This window comes from Gambusia affinis, linkage group LG15 (assembly GCF_019740435.1).
Source record: "Gambusia affinis linkage group LG15, SWU_Gaff_1.0, whole genome shotgun sequence".
In the NCBI taxonomy this organism is placed as follows: domain Eukaryota; kingdom Metazoa; phylum Chordata; class Actinopteri; order Cyprinodontiformes; family Poeciliidae; genus Gambusia; species Gambusia affinis.
The window spans coordinates 15976456-15996626 of NC_057882.1; the positions used below are offsets into that span (position 1 = coordinate 15976456).

Below are 20171 nucleotides of genomic sequence, written 5' to 3' on the forward strand. Positions count from 1 at the left end.
TAAAAGATTTATTTTTCTTTTTTTTATATATATAGGTTTTACAGAATAATGTGAATTGGCTAAAATGAGAAGGTCAGGGCTTCACATAACCAATCAACACCACAGCATCTCTGATTGGTTCATCTCCAAGTTTCTGTCCCAGATAACAGTCTGTTCTGCAGTACATTTTGTTTTGAGTTCAGTAACAATTTGATCAAGTATTAGTATGAATATCTGGGGATGTTTCTACTTCCTGCTGCATACTAGACTACCACTGCCTCATAATCATTCTCCCCTTCAATTTCAGTCCTTTGTCAGATCCTCCTGTTACCCTTTTGCTTATATTCGCGTTTTGGTCTGATGTCTGTTTCCAACTTGGTTTTGGACTCTTTGACTGTCAGTTTAATTCTTAAAGTAGCTGGACCTCTGAATCTGTTTGAATTGGTTCCTATAGCACATAGAACCAGGTCCTGGGTCCTCCCAGTGGGAGACTTTCCACTCTTGCGATATATTAAAGGTCCAAACAACTTCAATTGGCTTTTTTCTGACACAACTGATCAATACTGGCACTCCTCATTGTGAACTCAGAAACCCTTCAGAGGAAACTCATTTAAACTTCCCAGCCTCGTCTCTTCACAGTTTCTAACTGAGAGTTAAGACACCAGAGTCACAGTTCGTAACCCTGCTAATTTATTTTCATTCCCACTAAGGATTTAAACAATGTGCACATAAAAACAATTACTTTAAGTCTGACTTTTTTCAACTGTGAATTACCTCTGGAGGAATTACTTTTGTATGTAGTAGTGTGTCAGGAAATCAATTATTTTTAATTACTTAACTTTCAGAAAAACTAAAGACAGCCAAGAAGCAACTGAAGTAACATTTCGAAAGATCAAACTGGGAAAGGAATGACAGTAAAGGAAAAAAAAAAGAATCCAAAAAGATTAATAGTCAGGAACTAAACAAGTGTGTGAATGGAGCGTCAAGGTAAATAAAGTGACTATAATTTTGTCGCTACAACTGCAAAACAAGAGCAAATCAACTTATGCTTACTTTGATCCATGATCTCGGCATTAATTTTCCCACATCGCTGAAGTAATCGAATTAACTGTCGGGATAATTTTAGCCGAATCATACACTGAATTACAGTGTTATGGATCAGACATAACACTATTTCATAGTCTGAAATAGTGGAAATGATTTCAGGCATGCTTCAGATTTTTTTTTAATAAAAGAAGCTGCTATTAATGATTTAGTTTGTCAATGTCGACTTTATTTCTATGTCATTTTAAAACAAACATGTTGCACCAAAGTGCACATCAAGAACAATAACATAATTTAATAGAAGTGATTACAAAATAAAGCTGACACTGAGAAAGTTTAAACCAGCTCGCCTTTCAGAGCAAAGATTTACAATAGTTTTCAAAATTTCCTTATCTCAAATTTGTTTGCAGTTATTACACAGAACAATAAAAAGTTTCATTCAAAACATGATGCTGCAAGTTCAAACCTTAATCTATTTTATTGGGATTTCATAATAAACAAACATGAAGTACGAAATCAATGAACGCTTTACAATTTGTTTTTTTCTTTTACAAAAACACAACTAAAAATAAAATAATAATAATAATAATAATAATAATAATAAAAAATGCAAGGGTTTCCCTCAGCAAATTATAAGCCTGGCAGCCCTCCAGGCTTTACTTGTGCCTCCGCCAGGCTAAGCCTGGTTTGTTTATTTATTACAAGTCACAAATAAAGAATTTAAAAAATTGGACATTTCATAAGGACGAAAACAACTGATATGCAAAAAATATATTTCAAATGTATTTTCTTTTGCGTTTGTAATTTTTAAGACTTTATAGTTGGAGTTTGGGTTTTGTTCATAATGTCTTTACAACACAGTTACCTAGCGATGTTTTAAATTTCCTGCCAACTGCTACCGCTACGTTTAGCACGTTTTCTGGGGGAAAGCCTGGATACACAAAATATTAGGTCCAGAAAAGTGAGTGAGCCAGAGCTGCAGTGGATCAAAGCATGTTCTCTGAATGACTCAAAGTCCAAAACCCAACCGAGAATCCTGTGCATGACTTGATACATCAAATCTTGACCGAAACTGAACTGGGCAAAAGCATCTGTCACACAATAGCATCTTAACAAATACACACCGCCATGTTTCAGTTTCTCACATAAGTTCAATGAATTACTTTGACATTTGTAGCTGTAATGTGACAAATTGCGAAAAAGTTCTGTACAGTACCAATCCTTCACCCTGAAAACGCTTCTCTTAATATAAAATGTCAGATTGCAGATGACTAACTTCTGCTAGAGAGATATTTCTGTACTGGAATGAGCTTTCTTCGTCTGCTACAAAAGTAGCTTAGGGAAAGGGTGCCGGCTCAAGAGGAGGTCGTTCTTCAGCGAACCTCTAACACCCTCAAAAAAAAAAAAAACTCTCAGAAGCTCGGCTTGCTTTTGCATTTATGCATGATCTGCACTACCGCTGTTCCCTAGTGCCAAATTCATAATTCATACACACTGTACTGTAGCAACTGGAATTGCTACCATATCTCCGTCCACCACTCTGCTTGCTTTCATCGGCGGGTCCGACCCGGTTCAGGTTGCTCTCGGATTACAGCAAATTCTCTGACCCCCCGAAAACAATGAGCGTTGTCGATGGCGGCGGCACAGCAAACAAATTAGCTTGTTTTATTTCAGAGTCAAATCGTACTGCTAATGTTTTATCTCTGGATGAATAAATCAGGAACCGTCTTTTTCACACAAATCAAGAGGGTAATAAACAGCCGGTTGCCAGGTCTGGATCGCGGTTGCGTCAGTATATAATGCATCATCCGCGTGGCAGGAAGAGCATCTGCTGCATGTTAAGGAGTGTGGCGTCTGCCCTATAGGGGTGTTGGAACAGAATGATGCAACACAGCAAAAAGCGGCTTCTTCTTTTTGCCTGGTGACAGTTACAGAGTGAGACACTAATTAATCAAAGTGCGAAGCATGTTAGGTCTGAAGGTGAACCAACTTCAAATATTAAAGATTTGCAACTTGACTGAACTATTTATTAGGCTCCAACCTGTCCACTCAATTATGATACTCTCACTTTTGATTTCAGTTTGAGAACGTGAGTTTTTTGGGGGGTTTTTAAAGGGACGGCACTTCTTAGAGCGCCCCGCTTACTTAGACACAGATAGCAACACAATGTTCCCATTTTATGCCTTTCCCTTCCGCCACACACCTGACCTAAACAACTTGGTGATTAACAGGCTTTGAATCAGGTGCTCTAGAGAAGAGATGGATCTAAAACATGTAGGACAGAGGAATCTGAGGAGCTGGGTTAAAAAACAACCCAAAAAACATTGGTCTAAATTCAGCCATTCATCTGTCTATCTAACCATCAATCTGACCATTCGTACATCCAAGTCCATCATCCGCTCATCAATCTGTCAGTGGATCAATTCATCTCTCTGTCCCTGTAACAATTTGACTGTCCAACATTCACCAATCTCTCTGTCCATCCATAAATCCATCTATTTGTGCATCATCCATCCTTCTACTCTTTTGTCTCTTTGCCCCTCTTCTCCTGCTTAATCTGTCCATCCATCCACCAGTGCATTTGAATTTTCTCCATCCATCAGCTGCCCTTTGATCAACGTTTATCGGTCCATACATCCACATCCATCTATCCATCCAATTACCATTATTATAATGTGTCGCAATCCCAGTAAGAAGCACCAAATGGTAACAGTTTCAAAGGAGCTGGGAAAGGAATGACAGCCTGCATTTTCCAGGCACATAGTGCGTTACTTTCAGATAATCATAAAAATGCATTAGATATAAAACACAACTTTAAGGAAAATTTGACTTGGAAATTTGACGCACAAGTCCACCCGATGTTTGCTAATTGCTGCTGCTAGTCTAGAGGAGCTGAGTGGGGAGTCCACTGGGAACTGCAGCTCTGTGGACAGACTGGTTGCCATGGGAGATTAAAGGACTTCTCTCAAACACGCATTAAAGAATCAAAGCAACACTCCAGGTATGTTGCTGATGAGGGAATACAATTACAACAGGATATAAAGCTAAAAAAAAGACAGTTTTACATAAAACTACCAATTTAAGATGAAACTTCTTGACTTTTTCTGATGTATAAACGAATGTGCATCCAAATGTCTTTATTAAGCATCTGTTTGTTTTGTGAGTTCTCTGAGCGATACCCTACAGGGAGCAGCATTACCCGCATTTTCTCCTCATTTAGTTCCCACTGTGGAGCTGCACATTAGTACAGTCTCTCTCTACGTATTGCTGCAGAACAAGAAATTAACTTTTTATTAGGGAGCTGTTTCCTCCTTTGGAGACTGGTTTCAATGTACAGCTAAACCAACACAATTTGCAAATGCAGTCTCATTTCAAAAGCCTTGCATTTATGAATCTTAATTTCAAGTTTTATGCTTCAATTTTTTTTATTAAAAAATTTAAAAATGTATAAATTATGTTCATTATTTGTTTGATGGTAAAACCTCTTCCTTGAGGAAGTAAATTGTTGTAGATTGTCTGGAGTGTGTTGAGAATAGATTATTTTGATGCCTACAATGTAACCATCTTATTAATGAGAAGTAAGAAACCAGAGGTCGGGGCCCACATTAAATACAATGTTTTTAATATTAGTTTACAACACCAAGAAAAACACAAACCCAAATAAGTTACCTCTCTGTGTCAGAAAATATCTATATCAGCAAATGTTTTATTGTAGATCAGGGAAGTCAAATTCATTGTGGGCCAAATCAAAATCATGAGTGCTCTTACAGGTTGTGCCAGAATGTGTTGATAAAATTTGCTCACAAACTGTTAAAATATCAATAAATCCTTCAAATTAAATAACATTATTGAACGTCCCACCGGGAGGAGACCCCGGGGAAGACCCAGGACACGCTGGAGGGACTATTTTCTCTCGGCTGGCCTGGGAACGCCTTGGGATTCCTCCGGAGGAGCTGGTGGAAGTGGCTGGGGAGAGGGAAGTCTGGGCCTCCCTTCTGACGCTGCTACCCCTGCGACCCGACCCCGGATAAGCGGAAGAAGATGGATGGATGGCTGGAACAACTCTTTAGTCCCTCCAGGATTTTGTGTTTGTGGTAATAATTTGAAAATATTTGCACTTATTTGTAACGGTAAATGCGACTTTTTATTACTCACTGTATAGATCGTGGGCTATAATCTGACATCAACTAAGGCTGAGGGAGCTGTTTAGTACGAGTAAGAAAGTCTTTGACAATTTCGGAGAAAATTCTGCAATGAACTCCCAATTACCAACCCAAAAAAAGTGGGGGGGACTTGGTGATTTTGCGTGAATTTCCACAGCATTTCTCAAGAAACTGGAGGGACTGACTGGTAGAATTTGGCAATAAACAAATAAAAACCGTGTGGAATAAAATAATTATTCACAGTATGCTTACTTTTATTAGAAGTTTATTTAATATTAAAATGTTTAATCAGTTTATTATATTTTGCTCAGACTTACAGAGTCATTGTTTCTCTTCTAGCCTTCACAACTTTGCTCCAGTGTGATAAGTAAATAATTGTCATACCTCCAGAGTGACAGACCAGACCCAACGGCCGAGTGATTATTATTAGGCACAGAATATTCTGCCTGAAACTGGTTTTTAACTAAAGGTTGCATTTTTCTCACTATGTGTATTAATCTGATAAGCTTTTTTAGAATATCAGCGATGACACCCTGTCTGTGTACGAAGGGCATTAAACAGTATATATAGAGAAGTGATTCCTTTGTCTAGTCAGATCTCAGATCTCTCTGGGTTCTCCATCTGGCCAGATGTAATAAAGCTGTGTTTTGTTCTCTCTTTTTAACAAGGTTTGGACTTTTCTCGCACACGACAACCGCATTGATTTGATTTATAACATAATATTTAAGCTCACTTGGTGTTTAGTCTGGAATCTAGACAACCACATAAAAAGCTCTGGAGTTTGACACATGTAGATACTGTATGTGAAAATATGTGAAAAGCATGGTCAAGTTAATCTTTCATTTGTTAAGTGCCTCTGAATCCAGACACAGTGGAGGCAGACCTCTGTATTGTGTGTTTTTGCATGCCTCAGTATGTACTCATTCAGCTCTGGTGTTGCATTTGCTTCCAGAATTTGTTTTGATTCATTGTATCCCATCTTCTCTCTCCAAGCAACATTATAGTAGTGCTATGGGCCACAACCCTACTTCTGAGAAGAAAAAAAAAACCTCATCCATCCTTATGCTTTAGAGTTGGAGATTATGGTTGTTTTCTTCAGTTCACCATTGGTGAATTTAACAATGTCACGTCTCAGTACGAACTTCAACAGGATATTCTCGGATTAACTGATTAAGCTCGATGTCGTTGTGACTCCAAGATGAAGCTTTAATGTCTGCAGGTGTGACAGCGCTGCAGAGCTTCGTCTCCCTGGAGTCTGAAAACCCTTTTTCTTTTTTTACATGACTTTGCCTTGTTTTTTGTAATCCCATAAAGGTTTCTTTAATTCCCCAGAGCTCAGCGTTACCTTAATAACTGCCATTTCTGAGCATGAAACACTGAGGACACAACTACCTGAAAACACTTCACTAATTTCTTAGAGCCTTTTCCTTCCCTGTGGAAATCAATTATTTTCATTTTCAGCGGGCTAATCAGCTGCTTCAGAGGAGCTAATGGATGGTGATTGTCAGAAGGAATATTAATAAAACTTTGCACAAATTAACCTTTGCTAACAATGATTATGATGAGGCCTAACGAGCGGATGAAGCTCTGAAAGGTCGTAAAAAGTTTCCCGAGTGCTGAGGAGTTCATTATGCCAGATGTTAAGTTCGGTTTTGTTAGCTATTCACACCCATAAGATTGTAGTGTCGCATAACTACGTTACAGAATCTGGCCACATGTGAAATGAATTCATTTTTGAAGGCTTCCAAGTCTTTTGCAAAACAATTCACACCGTCTTCATTTCTGTAGATTTTTCTTGCATTACAATTCCAAACTTCACTGTGTTTTACTGGAATTTTATCTAAAAGACTTCACTGCAGTGCAGAAATGAGAGGGAAATTATAGGACTTTCAAAGGTTTTTAGAAATGTCATGTTTATAAATATTCAACCCTTTTCAATAAGACACCCCTAAATAAAATGTATAGCAACCCATTTCAAAGTCACTTCTTTCAAAATAAAAAATGTAACCTTTATTTAATCATTATTTTTATTTACAGAAACAAGACTTTCCGCTGAAATCACAATGATATGCGACTATCAGGCACGCCACACTTTTCAGATTTTTTGTTTTGTTTATTTAACTGTGTCATTATCCTTCACTTCACATTACACACTACTTCACACTAAAACAATTCAAGGGTTTTAAGTTGTAATATGACAAAGTGCGAAAAGGTTCAAATGATGTGAACCCTTTCACCAATTTTTAAGTTAAAAAAAAAAGGCCTCAGCAAGCTAAATATCACCCCCAAAATTCTTTGGAAATTAAAAAAAAAGAAGGCAGGTCATTTCCAAACCACAAACTCATCTTTGATTTCTTGCATATTTTTTGAAAAGCGAGATGTTACTAAGCAAAAAGAATGCAACATTTCCACTTGCGCAGCACTAAACCAGTCTAAACCCACATGGGACTCTGGTTTCTGAGGCTGCACACCTCGCTCTGCCTTCAGCTCTGATGTTATGTTTGGGAATGTGGCTCGATCCCAGGAGCTTCATGTGTCTGATGTTGCAGGGAGCAGATAGAAAAAGTGGAGCGGTAAAACTAAATCGCGACACAGCGAGGGGGAACAAGACAGTGTCGTCGACCAAGTTAAACTCAAATCTTCTCCCGTTTTTAAAACTTTTCCGCTCTGCTGGACGTCACCTTTTCAAAATGAGGATAGATCACTGGACTCTTTCTTTTTTTTTTTTTTCCCCCTCCTAGATCTATTTTTGCTGCGAGCCTTTTGTTTTGACTACTGATAAGGTGCGACAACCGCTGTCTACAGTGTGTATCAAGACAACTGAGCCATCATTTATGGTAAAAAATGGAGAAAGCCTCCCTGTTAAATCAATACATAAAGCGCCTGTGGGATCCACAGCGGAGGCAGTGGAAGCGACAGGCCGTTTAACAAATGGACGGCGGGCCACTGACTCAGCACGAACCCCGGCAAAGAGGCAGCAGCCCGTCTTCCCGCTTCTGCGATCCGTCAGACAACACCTGTGAACCGCAGATCAGACGCTCTTAAAAATCACCAAAGCAAAAAGCATAATTCATAGGAGAGATAAACGCTCCCAGCAGCTGGGAGTTCAGTCGTTACTACAAAAAATAAAAATAGATGTATTAAAAAAAAAAGCCATTTCTGCTCTGCTTTTAGAGCATAATCAGATCTCTGTCCACTGGTGGCTTTGAAGGTGCACATTAAAGTGCTTTACCTAGAGAATACCAAATAAGGGAGACATAAAGCGATCATACACTTCAGGGTGAGTCCATCTTTCAAGGCTGATGAGATCATAAATCCTTCTCCTCCTCTGCCAGACTGATTTTCTCTCTGCCTCACAGAGATGGGTGTAAAATGCAGATCAACGAGTTTTGACCCTCTACTCCTCATCCTCGTCTCCGCCTCAGCCACCTGTTCTATCCGTCATCTGGACAGCTACTCAGCTGCACCTGCACTTTCCCTCCCATATGTGGCGCTGACCTCTGACCCAGCTCAACCCATGCTCCCTTACTCCCTCTCTTTGTGCTACAATTGCATTAATATTAGACATGAACTACATTGCTGATTTTACTTGTATAAACATTCTACATTTCAATAAATACTTTGTCGGTTATTTTAAGGAGAGCTTGGACAAGAAAGTGTTATGCTGAAATCACAGTTCTTCCAATGCAATAGATAACGAACATTGTTTATTCCAAACTCAATTAGTAGTTGTTTCACTTAAACATGACTTCCTAGCTGACCTAAACAATAGTAATTATTTCAATAATCAAGCAGATCTGGTGAAATGTTAAACACATACTCATTAAAGCATGACAGGGCTGAATTTATGCAAAAGTAGACCCGATGCAATACTAATTTTTTTTACTGCTGCAGCATACATGGCAAAACAGAACAGCTTTAATTTTGCCCCAGTGTTTCCTTGTGCAAAATACATTACAGGGATATTACTGTTACAAACTGAGGCCCATTTAGGTATTTAATCTGCAAATCCACCGTTCTCAATGTTACAACCAAACAGTTTCTAAAGCCCTTTAAATGAATGTCATTCTATCCAGTCAGTCGCCTCTCAGGATAAAAATTAACTTCCAGGGAACTAAAGGTTTTCTGAGTCAAGTGTAGAATATATTCTGCTCAGCTGCTGCGTTCAAGGACACCGAGATAGAAAATGAAATCCCATATGAGCTACAGTATGCCGTTTGAATTCAAATTTAGATTACAACTAACAGAGAAGAGCTAATATATATATATATATATATATATATATATATATATATATATATATATATATATATATATATATATATATATATATATATATATATATACATATGAAGCTAGACTGCCCTAGAGTGCACTAATTTTGTGAAATAACACACATCGGTTTTACTTGAATGTTCTCCCGTCATTCCCATCTTGAAGAATGGTAAACTGAAATGAGCATCTGTGTCAGACAGTTTGAATTTAGTAGTGTAAAATTTCTCAGCTTACAAAAAATAAAATCAATATTAAAAAAAAAACATCTTCAGCTACTTTTGTTTCATAAGTACTGTTGAGATTGGAGGAGTCGTTAAAAAAGTGACGACACGTTTTTGTGTTGTTTTTTTTCCCTCTACTGAATGCTCGCTTTTCCTACATTTTTCAGTTCATTCTCAAGCTTTTTAAAAATATTTTTTCCTGGTAAGCATAACAACTGGGACTTGGCGGCATTGTTGTTCTTTTATAGCGCAATTAATAAGAAAATAAGATTTAAACTCTTGATTCTCTCAACTACTTAACTGTTAAACGTAGGCACTGCCTTCAACAGTACACAAGCAGATCAGAAACAGATTAAATACACAACCCTTATCAGCGGCTGACAACGATGTCTGCTCAGTTTGATAGAATAGATAAATAACAGCTTGATGTATCTGCACATCATTATGCGCCCTAGCTCTCAACCATTATCGTTTCTAAAACATATTGCGTTCTATTTGTATTCTATCACCATAAACGTGGCGGGAGTTTAGAATGAATTTTCGCTCAAAGCTCAGAGGGACCGCCTCACGAGTGCATTAAAATGACATTCATAAGGCAAATATGAACGCTCCGCTCATTCATGCTTTTTCTATACCCACATTACACCTACCATTATTTTGTCTCTCTCTCACACACACAAACACAGCAGCGGTCTGGGAATAAACATGCTCTGTATGATAATAAGTTAGCAGCATATTTCATGCAAGACTTGCCGTCAGTGGACCAAACATCCATCTCTCTGTCTGGCTCCAACATCTCCGCCCTTTTTTTTTTTTTTTTTTTACAACTATTTTCATACCTGGCGCAAGTCAAGGTGAACGAACAACCATAAACACCAACACCGATAATTTATATGTGGTCCCCCGCCTCAGGCCTCCAGGTGGGTTTGCATCATAAAGCAGCAGCCGGGTGCGGCGAACTGGACACTGGACAAACAGGTTGCTCCACAGGAAGCCTGTAAAACGCGACCTCTGACCCCTGCAGCTTCATTCTGCCTCTTTCAGCTGGAGGACGGCAGAATGTTACAGGTGGAGCGTCTCCAATAGTGACCGGCTGAAAGGACCGGCAGCTTATTAATGGAATATGAAAATAAAACGGATGATGGCTCCCTTTGTGTGTGTGTGTATGTGTGGGTGTGTGTGTGTGTGTGTGGCGATGGGGGTTTAAGTGGATACTGAGTTGCTTTGGGATCAGCTGGGTGACAACGGAAAGAATGCCATGGAAATAACTCACCAGGTCTCTTTTTTTGTGTTTCTCTTTGCTCCCTGGCGTCACTCAGCCGTCTCTCCCTGAACCCATAATTACGGCATCAAAGCAGACACTGTTCATCACATCAATGTCTATCATCCTTTTATCTTCCCCGCCCAGTAAAAGCAGAATGCATTCGCACTTTACTTTGAGTAATTTCACACAAAGGCTGCACACCTTAAACCTTTCTCCAATTTTTCCACATTACATCCAAATTCCATGTATTTTATTGGTACTTTGTTGGTAAAACCCTTCGAAACTTGCGTGTAATTATGAATGGGAAGTAAAACGATGCTCGCTTTGCTCGTTGTTTTTCTGACTGCATGTTTAATATTTTTAGTAGCCACTAAAAGCTTTTCTTCCAAGAAATGTCTCTATTTATCTTCAGCCATCTTCTCTTCAATCTGCCAGCTAGTTTGAAACTTCAACAGGCAGGTAAAAATTAAATTACAATTAAAAAAAATTTAAAAAAAGATTATCAAAAAACCTTCCAGTTTGTATGAAACTACAGCTTATGATGAAACTATAATTAAAACCAACTCCAAGTTTTGTTTTGAACATAGTGTTGTAGCTGATGTCATCTCTGTCTGGCCCTGTGGTTAGAAAGACAAGAATTATGATTGATGGAAGAGATCTACATCCACCAAGCCTCCTTTTCAACGCCTCTGGGATTTGGAGTCATGGTTGTAGCATTTTTGCTAGGTTTTGAGACGCTAATCAGCTACTACACCTTGTTGCCACGGGTGCTCATCATAACAAATGTTGGAAAGTACAAATGTAAGGGAAGAGATTTTTCCAGATGTTCAGTATGCATAACAAAAGTCTACAAAAACAACAAGTTAGGAGAACATAACATTATGTGCTATTATAACAACCAAAAAGTCCTTTTAGAAGATATTTTTTGCTCACTGCATACACAAGGAAACAACATGGATGTATTTCCACCCCAGTTGCCAACAGCTAATGCTGTGTAAAGTCATTTTCACTGCAGGTTTACGATGTTCGAAATGCTCTGCCTTTTTAACTTCTGTCTCACTACTCAAATATCTTGGACTCTCAACATTGTAGCCGAGTGTCTGCTTATTCTTGACAAGACCGTCAAAATAATAGGAGGTGTTTTGCTTACAGTAGTGAACTGATAAGCACAACAAAACAACTGAGAGCATTAAGCAATACATTTCTGTGTTCTGAACTTTAGAAAAGCTCAAATTTCAACACAGTAGATTTGCTCCGGTTATCTATTTTTCTCTCGTGAAAACGGTCCAAATGTACGTGCCACACTTTTCAGATATTTACACGTGGAAACCTTTTACTTCACCATTATCCACTGCCTTCTGTTAGTCTATTGCATGAAGCCGCAATAAAATGCATCAAAGATCGAGGTTTCAATGCGACAAAAGTACAGGGGTGTGAACACCTATACCAGATGCGTGTAAAAAAACACAAATAAAAAACATGCTTTGGTAGAAAGCATCTGCACAGAATGAGATTGTCGGGGGAGAAAGCAGCCAGACAGGTCAGCTTTGTGTCTCTCATGCAAGCCGGACAGCGGCGGCCTCCCCCAGGAGGGGAACATTAGACTCCATAACATCATTCATAACAGCTCGACACACTTCCACACAAATGGGTTTCACCACAGAGGATTCCCATTAGCATTACAGCAGAAGAGGCTCATGAGGTAAAGGAGGCGGAGAGATGCTTCGCTGCAGCAGGCGTGAGGAGCAAACTGGAGTCCGCAGAGATTTCAAAGCTTTCTGCTTGTTCACATGCTTGTCTGAAAGCATCCCAGGTTGCCCTTCGTCCCTGTGGTGTGTTTGCGTGTGTGACATGTACGGCATTAGATCGTGTAGCCCACCCCCTCCAACGGGAGGCACACTCAGAGAACAGGCCCTTCATTTTTCTCCGATGAAGCTCAGAGAGATAAAGGCCAGACCTTGTTCATCATCCTGTTATTAGGCAGCAAACGAGCTGGAGCGTCCCCTCTCTGACCCTGCAGTCTGCTTCAGCCAAAACAGTGTGAACAACATAACAAAAGATCCAATTACAAAACAGGCTTTTTCTGAATTTAGATTACGTTTCGGTGGAAAAATGTACGCAGTTGTGTAAATGTGGAAACTTATAGCAGTTTTCAAATGCCTTCAGAGAGCTTATGCAGAGGTAGAGGGAATGATTAGGACTTTCTTAAAAGCGATTTGTAGAGCGTTACAAACACATAAAACCACAACTGCAGGAAATCATTTACATTACCAATTCAAGACCATTTTAGAGCTGCATATAGCTCAGGGTTTGGGCGGGTGTAATTAGTCCAAATCCCAGATCTGTACATCTTTGAATCGTTGATAAATACAGATGTTTTTACCCCACCGCCGATGCATTTATTTGCCTGCATTTAAAACCCACATATTTCTTTATTTCCAAACTTTTGGGGAAAAAGATACAATTTCAGAGAAGTAGCTTCTTTTTTTACGCTTGAATCGGTACGGTTAGAGTTCGTGCTGATTTCAGCAACTCAAATTTAAAACTTTAAGATCACGGTCCTCCGAGAGATGACATCTAAGATCTGTATCCCGACAGAAATGTACAAGAGAAAATTGCATGTTTTCTATGGTAGAGTACAATATTTTGCACAGAATGTATGCAGCGTCAATGATTTACACAATCAGAGACACAAACAAGCTAGCATGCTAGCTAGCATGGGTTTATTACCAGCTAATTAGCGGTAGCCTGAACTGCCTAGAGTCAGAACATAATCAATCTGCATAACCCAAAAGTTTGTCCACAAAAACAATAAGCTACATAGAACATAAAACATAGAACATGACTGAATAATCCTGCCAAGACAAAATGTAAGAATTGTTATTAAAGTATTTAAGACCAACATGCATTGGTTCTAATAAATTTGATACATGAATTTAAGACTTTGTAAGGATGAGCAAACACCCTGAATTAATAACTTACATTTAGCCAGGGTAACAGTTGTTTGACTGTAGAGTGAAAATATAACACTGCTGTTCAACAACTACAATTCTCTAAGGCTTTCCAAGTACTAAATTTCAACTTAAAAACTATTAGTGTATCTCTGTTATAGGACACATTACAATTGCTTGTACAAATACACACTGATTTTAGTTAAGGTTGGAGTCATAATTAATTAGCGGGAAAGAGATTGGATAAAAATGGGAAAAAAAAGAATCACTTTTGGGAAAATATTTTGTAGAAAAGTGGTTGGCACATTTTCATCAAACTGCTAATGTGCTAATAGTGGAGCTAAATTTTAATTTATAGCTTTAGCGTTTTTGCTAACTTTGAAAACGTTTAGTGCTCTCTTAGCCATTCATCATCTCATTAACTTTTCTGGATGGATTCTAAAGCGTTAATTTATTTGGTTGTTAAGTAAACTTCCTGTGGAATAAAGAGTTGAAGGTTTGCTTATCGATTGTTAGGAATTCTTCAATTCCAAGCAATTCCTATTTTTATCTTCGCATTCTCCACCAAAAATGCGGTGAAGCAAATGGCGCTTATTCTGTACCCAGACAGAAGCCCTACTATGGTCAATTAGGTGAAATTAGCAACAGAGTTAGTAATATTCAACAACTATAAAACTGAAACCATGACTGAAAGGTCTGTTCCAAACAATCACTTCCTGACACACAACTATGCAGTTTGAACAAATGTGACTATGTTGGCGGTGATGTAATTATGACTTGGCGCCTTATTGGGCCCCAGTGAGTTTCAACATGATGAATTTAGCACGTTAGCCTTAGCTTCTGTTAAATACCATATTGGTATAGCGCTTCCAAAGCACTTTAGGACCATGAAACATTTCCATTATCTTGAAGACAGCAAAAATATTCATAAATACAGTTTAAAAAATGAGTAGAAAATCTTGTAGATGCATTTAAAGTAGATAACTAGAATAGGCACATCTCTGAAACTCACTTTAACCTCATCCAACTGTCTGCATGCAAACAGCCAGCAGGAACACGAATAACAGACCATGTAGCATCTCCATTTAATCCAAAACAAAGTCATTAAAGACGGTAAATAAAAGTTGGGTAATAAAACCAGATGAATGCAGCTCCCTCCAAACATTTCTTAAAGTGTAATACTCTCTACATATTGATTTAATGAATCAGGCCAAACACAAAGACTGTGCTGCTTCCAGACAAAGGACTCTGAAGTGAATTTCATTAAATGAGTTATCTGCCTACTTAAAAGTAGTTCTGGCTCACCGAGTGATGAAATGAGCGTCTAGCATGGTTTATGCACCAGTAAGTGTTCTTCATAGGTAGCTGGCAATTAGGCGCGGCGAAACATCTCCAGTAACGTCTACAATTCATCTTCCTGCCATGCGGGGAAGACAACACAGGCCGCCGGCTCTGCCTCGTGAAGGATTTCAGAGGAAGCAAGATAACGTTTTCCTCCACAGCCCAGGAGCTCGGCTTTGGCGTGCTGCGTTTTGTTTTGTTTTTTTCTTCTTCGCGGGCAGGCAAAAGACGGGGTTGGACTCGGAACACGTCCCAGTGGGTGCTGTTGGAGGAAGGCCACCACTCGTCGCCACGACAAGCCGACCCTTGGACTCACATTGGAGTGTGGGCTGGCAGCTGTAGAGGCCAAACCAATCCTGCTTCGTGAAGCAGCTGAGGCGCGTAAACTGTTAACGGGTTAAGGTGAAAATGTCTGCCGGCAGGTTCGCTCGTTCTCCGCCACGCCGCACCCAGCCGCACCTCCTCCAGGTGACACGCCCCCACCTGCCAGCCGCCCTGGCGGCACACACACTTTAAGCAAACACCCACGTCTCCAAGGCCACATATACATATTACATAGTATCTACTGGAATACTTACAGTTTGCTCTGATAGGACATCGATGATCGAACACCGCAGAGGAAACTAAAAGAGGCTAAATATGGTTAGCTTCTTTAGCTGTTTTAGTTTAAAAGAGATGCACCAATCACGGTTTTGTTGTGACAAATTTCCGATCTACATGCTGTGTAAAGCCGATTTTGGATATTCTGAGTTCGGCACTATAACTAAAAGTGCTAAAAGAAATTTCTCCAGTTTTACACGAGAGATTTCCAGCTCACTTAAAAATATAAACCACATATTTTGGAGTTAACAATAAGGCATGAAATGACTTCTAAGCCTTGCAGCATTGGTGACATTCTGTTGTAGGTAATCTATGGAAATATTTTATAAAAATCAACTTTTATTATTGTTTTTACTATCAAAAACATGTCTCATTTGGCTTTGAAGAGCCGCAGTAGAGCGAACAAAGATGGATAAGTGTGGCTTGGCGAGTGCGCAGTTGTGTGCTGCTCTGCTCTCCAAAACCTTATTGCTTTAAACTTCTCCACAACTTTCTGGAAAATAACAATGTGAGCGCGACACATGTCACGTTTCACGGGAGACAGTAGGCCCCTGCCAGCCCGTCTCTGCCCTTCTGCCCTGCACTCCAGAATGCTAGCGGCACAGAAACCCAGCAGAGCTTTCCAGAGGAAAAAAAGAAAAAACAGAAATCTTTTGACAACATGGAACAACAACAGAAAGACAGCAGAGCACAAGTAGGCCAGCCTCCCAGGGAGCCTCAGTCCTCCATCCACCGTCCTGGTCTGACTTTTCAGACTGTCCTCATAAAGACAACAGCCCTCAAACTGACAGCTGTCTGCCTTCGTCAGCACAAACACGTGCAGAACCCAGTAGTTGGTGTTTCTGTGCACGAGCTGTCTTGCCCTTTTTTTCTTCTTTTTTTTGTGTGCTTCGGACCACGGTTTGTTGACAAGTTGGAAACAGAAGGCCTGGACAAACCCGTCAGCGAGGAGCGGTGGAGTAATAAAGTGTTTCTGATGAAAACTTAATGGCCCCTTCACCTTTATTGATGGCGGTGGGATTGGGATCCCGCGCCGTAATGGACGCGAGTCGCTCCGTGCAGGAAAGCAGCTCCATCAACCTCACGCCCGCTCAGAACAGGGAGGGGCACGGAATAACACAATCTGGATTAAATGGAAATTATTCACGCTGGCTGAATAATTAAATCACCCTCGATTTTAGCCAAATGTGTTACACTGAACTAAATTCAAGCATGGTTGGAAGTTCGGATGAGTCAGAACATGAAAATCCCTGAGAAGTAACAGGTAGATGGATTCTTGATGAGTTAGGAGAAAGGTTAAGAATAAACATCCCTGCATGCGTGATTAAAAATCAACTAACACATTTTAAAGGCTTGGTTTTGGTACAATCAGGGGAAAAAAAAGATCAAATGTACTTTTCTGAAGCTGGAAGCTTCTTTTCTATAATGTCAGGACAGATTCAATTTGCAATATTAGATCTCGATAGTAAACATAAACATTCTGCAAAATTGGGCAAAGTTGCAATGTTGAACCAAAATCATGCTACTTTTGGATAAATATATATATATATATATATATATATATATATCAAAGTGTCATCAGCGAACAGTCAAAACCATAGCAACTCTAAAGCATGGTGGTGTGGTGATAATGACATGGGATCCTAGTACCGCAAAGTCAAAGAAATGACCGTAAACTTTTGAAATGTGATTTCTGTGAGTTTGTTGGAAGTTCTAATAGCAGATTTCTGACATCAAAGTTTTAAAAAGAGAGTTTCAAGCTAATAAAAATGAGAAACGGGACTTGAATACGTTCATTACGATTAACTGAGGACATATTTTAATGTGTTAATGTTTCGATCCAATTAGCTTTTTGTTGTTTTTTTTAAACATACAAAAGTCCCAGGCTGGAATCTTTGTATAGTGTTTCCGATACGCCTGTAAATCTGACGCATAAGCAACATCCACAAAAACATCAACGGATGAAAAAACAACATTTTCCTGCCTACAGGGAGTTTTTGCTTCAAAAGATAACATGATGGGACACAGCTGCGTGGAAGTTGTGCTGAAAGAAGTTTTGAACTGAATATTCTCACAAAATATAGTTTTAGAATAAAATACAATTAATTAATTATAGACAGTGTAATTAATTTATTAGTCTCACCACTAATAAAACTCCTTTTCAGTGTTCTCCGGCTATGTTTAGTAGAGAATATTGATGCTTTGCCCCTCCCCTACTTGTTACTGCATATACCTGTTCTACTTACAGAGAAGACCAATTCAGCAATTCATTGTTTGCTACGGTTGAAAATACAGTCATGGTTAATCTTTGTTTTAACAGTGTAATCCGTGTTATTTCCACTCGAGGTTATCGCACCGTGAGAATCTTACCGAAGCCCGTCTCATTCTTAGCAAAGTTAAAACGAAGTGCCGAAGCAGTGGGAGCGTCACGGCCAGCTGAGCACCTGACCTCGCTCCTCACTCCGACTTTCCTTTAAGAGAAAACCGAGGAATTAAATTTGTCCATTTGTACCCTGACATGTTTGAACTACAACTGCACAAACAGGACGTATTAATATTTCCCTTTCAAATGCTAATTTGCCTTCATACATAAATTACAACTCCAGAAGTGGTGGGTGTGCTCAGCACAGGGAGCTGAGGGGGGAGGTGGAGGAAAAACAGCCTCGAGTAACTAATGACATTATCCTGAAACTTGCCTCCGAAATGCAAGCCCACTGTCAGGGCTCAGTGTTTGTGCTCTGTAAAGGTTTCACACTCCACCTAACACACGCAGACATGTTTCAACTAACCAAGATCAGATGCTGCTGTTCGTCCCCCAGCCGTCCTGTCTGCGAGGACGCTAGCTGACGTGCGGTAAAGCTGCACAGCTGTTTAAATCCGCTCGGACACTCTTTACCGGAATTTGCGGGAGAGGAATTTTGAAATCCTTGCTGGTGGGAGAGCAGCTGAATCAGAGAGCCGCCTGCCAACTTGTTGCCTGCATCCCAGCTTTGATGTTTGTTTCCAGGCGTGCCGTGCCGGAGACCCTCTTCCTGATCAATGCATTGCCTGACTGAAAGGCAAAATATTATCCTAAATTTCACAATTTTTTCCTTTACAAAACACTTTGGAGGAGAAGCCCACAGCTTTATGAGATGCTTGGTTTAGTCTGGCACACATGGGGAAATTTGGATAAAGATGTGCAAAAAAAGCCCTAAAGAATTTATTCAATTAACTGATTTAAATTCATTCATATGCTTTTTTTTTTTTTCTTTGGAAGAGCATAATATCACATCAAAAATGATTTAGTTTGGAAAACATCCATGTAAAAAATAAAAAATAAAAAAATTCACCTATAGGACAGCACTTCTGGCAACATTCAGTTTCTATGCTCTGCTAATCTGGAACAAACTTCCAGAAAACAGCAAAGACGCTGAAAAGCCGAGTTTCTTTAAATCAAGGCTAAAAACCTCCATTTGATTTGAAGTAATTGGAACATTGATCAATATATTTGACGTACATTTACTTGACAAGTTTGACTAAATGTAATCTTTACTGCTTATTTCATAATTGGTTACTCAAAGCGCTTTGAGCTGCCTTGTTGCTAGGATGGTATGCAAGCAAACCTGACTTGACACTTTCACTCAAATAATTTGCTGGGGTGGCGCAAACAGGAAGAGTCATCTTCGGCCATCCCATCATATGTTTTGAATCATCGTGCTAAAAAATTTTTTTAAAAAGTAAAAAAAGAACAATCAATTCTTACTTTTCTTGCAGACAGCATCATGTTTTTAACTAGAGCCTTCTACTATTTTGCAAAAGGTTTATGATGCCACGCACCGTCACAGGTTACCAGGAGTTCACAGCACCTCCACGTATTCCAGATCCACCACGTCTGCTGCTAAAACGCTCTAATCCTATTTCAATCTGACCAAGTTATTCCAATTAACATCTCTGTCAAGTGAGGCAACTTCCGTATGTTTCTGTTTGTGATGGTAGGACAGAAAGTGCTTTTTTTTTCTTTTTCTTTTTTTCCCCTGTTTTTTAATCTCCTTGCATGTTTCTGAAACAATTGCGTAGCAAATAGCATCTAATGGTTGTCGTGGAAACGTGATAGCCACTCAAGTTGAGCTTCGGACATTTTCTTTTACTTCCCTGAATTTGATGGCGAGATAACCAGAGGTCCTCTCCTAGAAAGCCTCCTTATTGCAGATTTTAGGTGAGCAGCTATCTTCTCGAAACCTTTTTCTGACTTTTGAAATTTAACATTGGCCTCTCACTCAGTTGAATGGCATGTTTTCTTGTCTTTCCCATTTTTGAACAGAGGCTAAAAGAAAATGAGGCATCTAAATCA

The 20171-nt window shown here is 39.4% G+C and overlaps 1 protein-coding gene across 3 annotated transcripts in view; it reads right to left on the reverse strand.

Annotated features, from left to right (window-relative positions):
* The window catches only part of LOC122844364 (transmembrane protein 211), a 127429-nt gene that overhangs the window by 105280 nt on the left and 1978 nt on the right, over positions 1-20171 (reverse strand). The gene's annotated exons all lie outside the window — the stretch shown is intronic.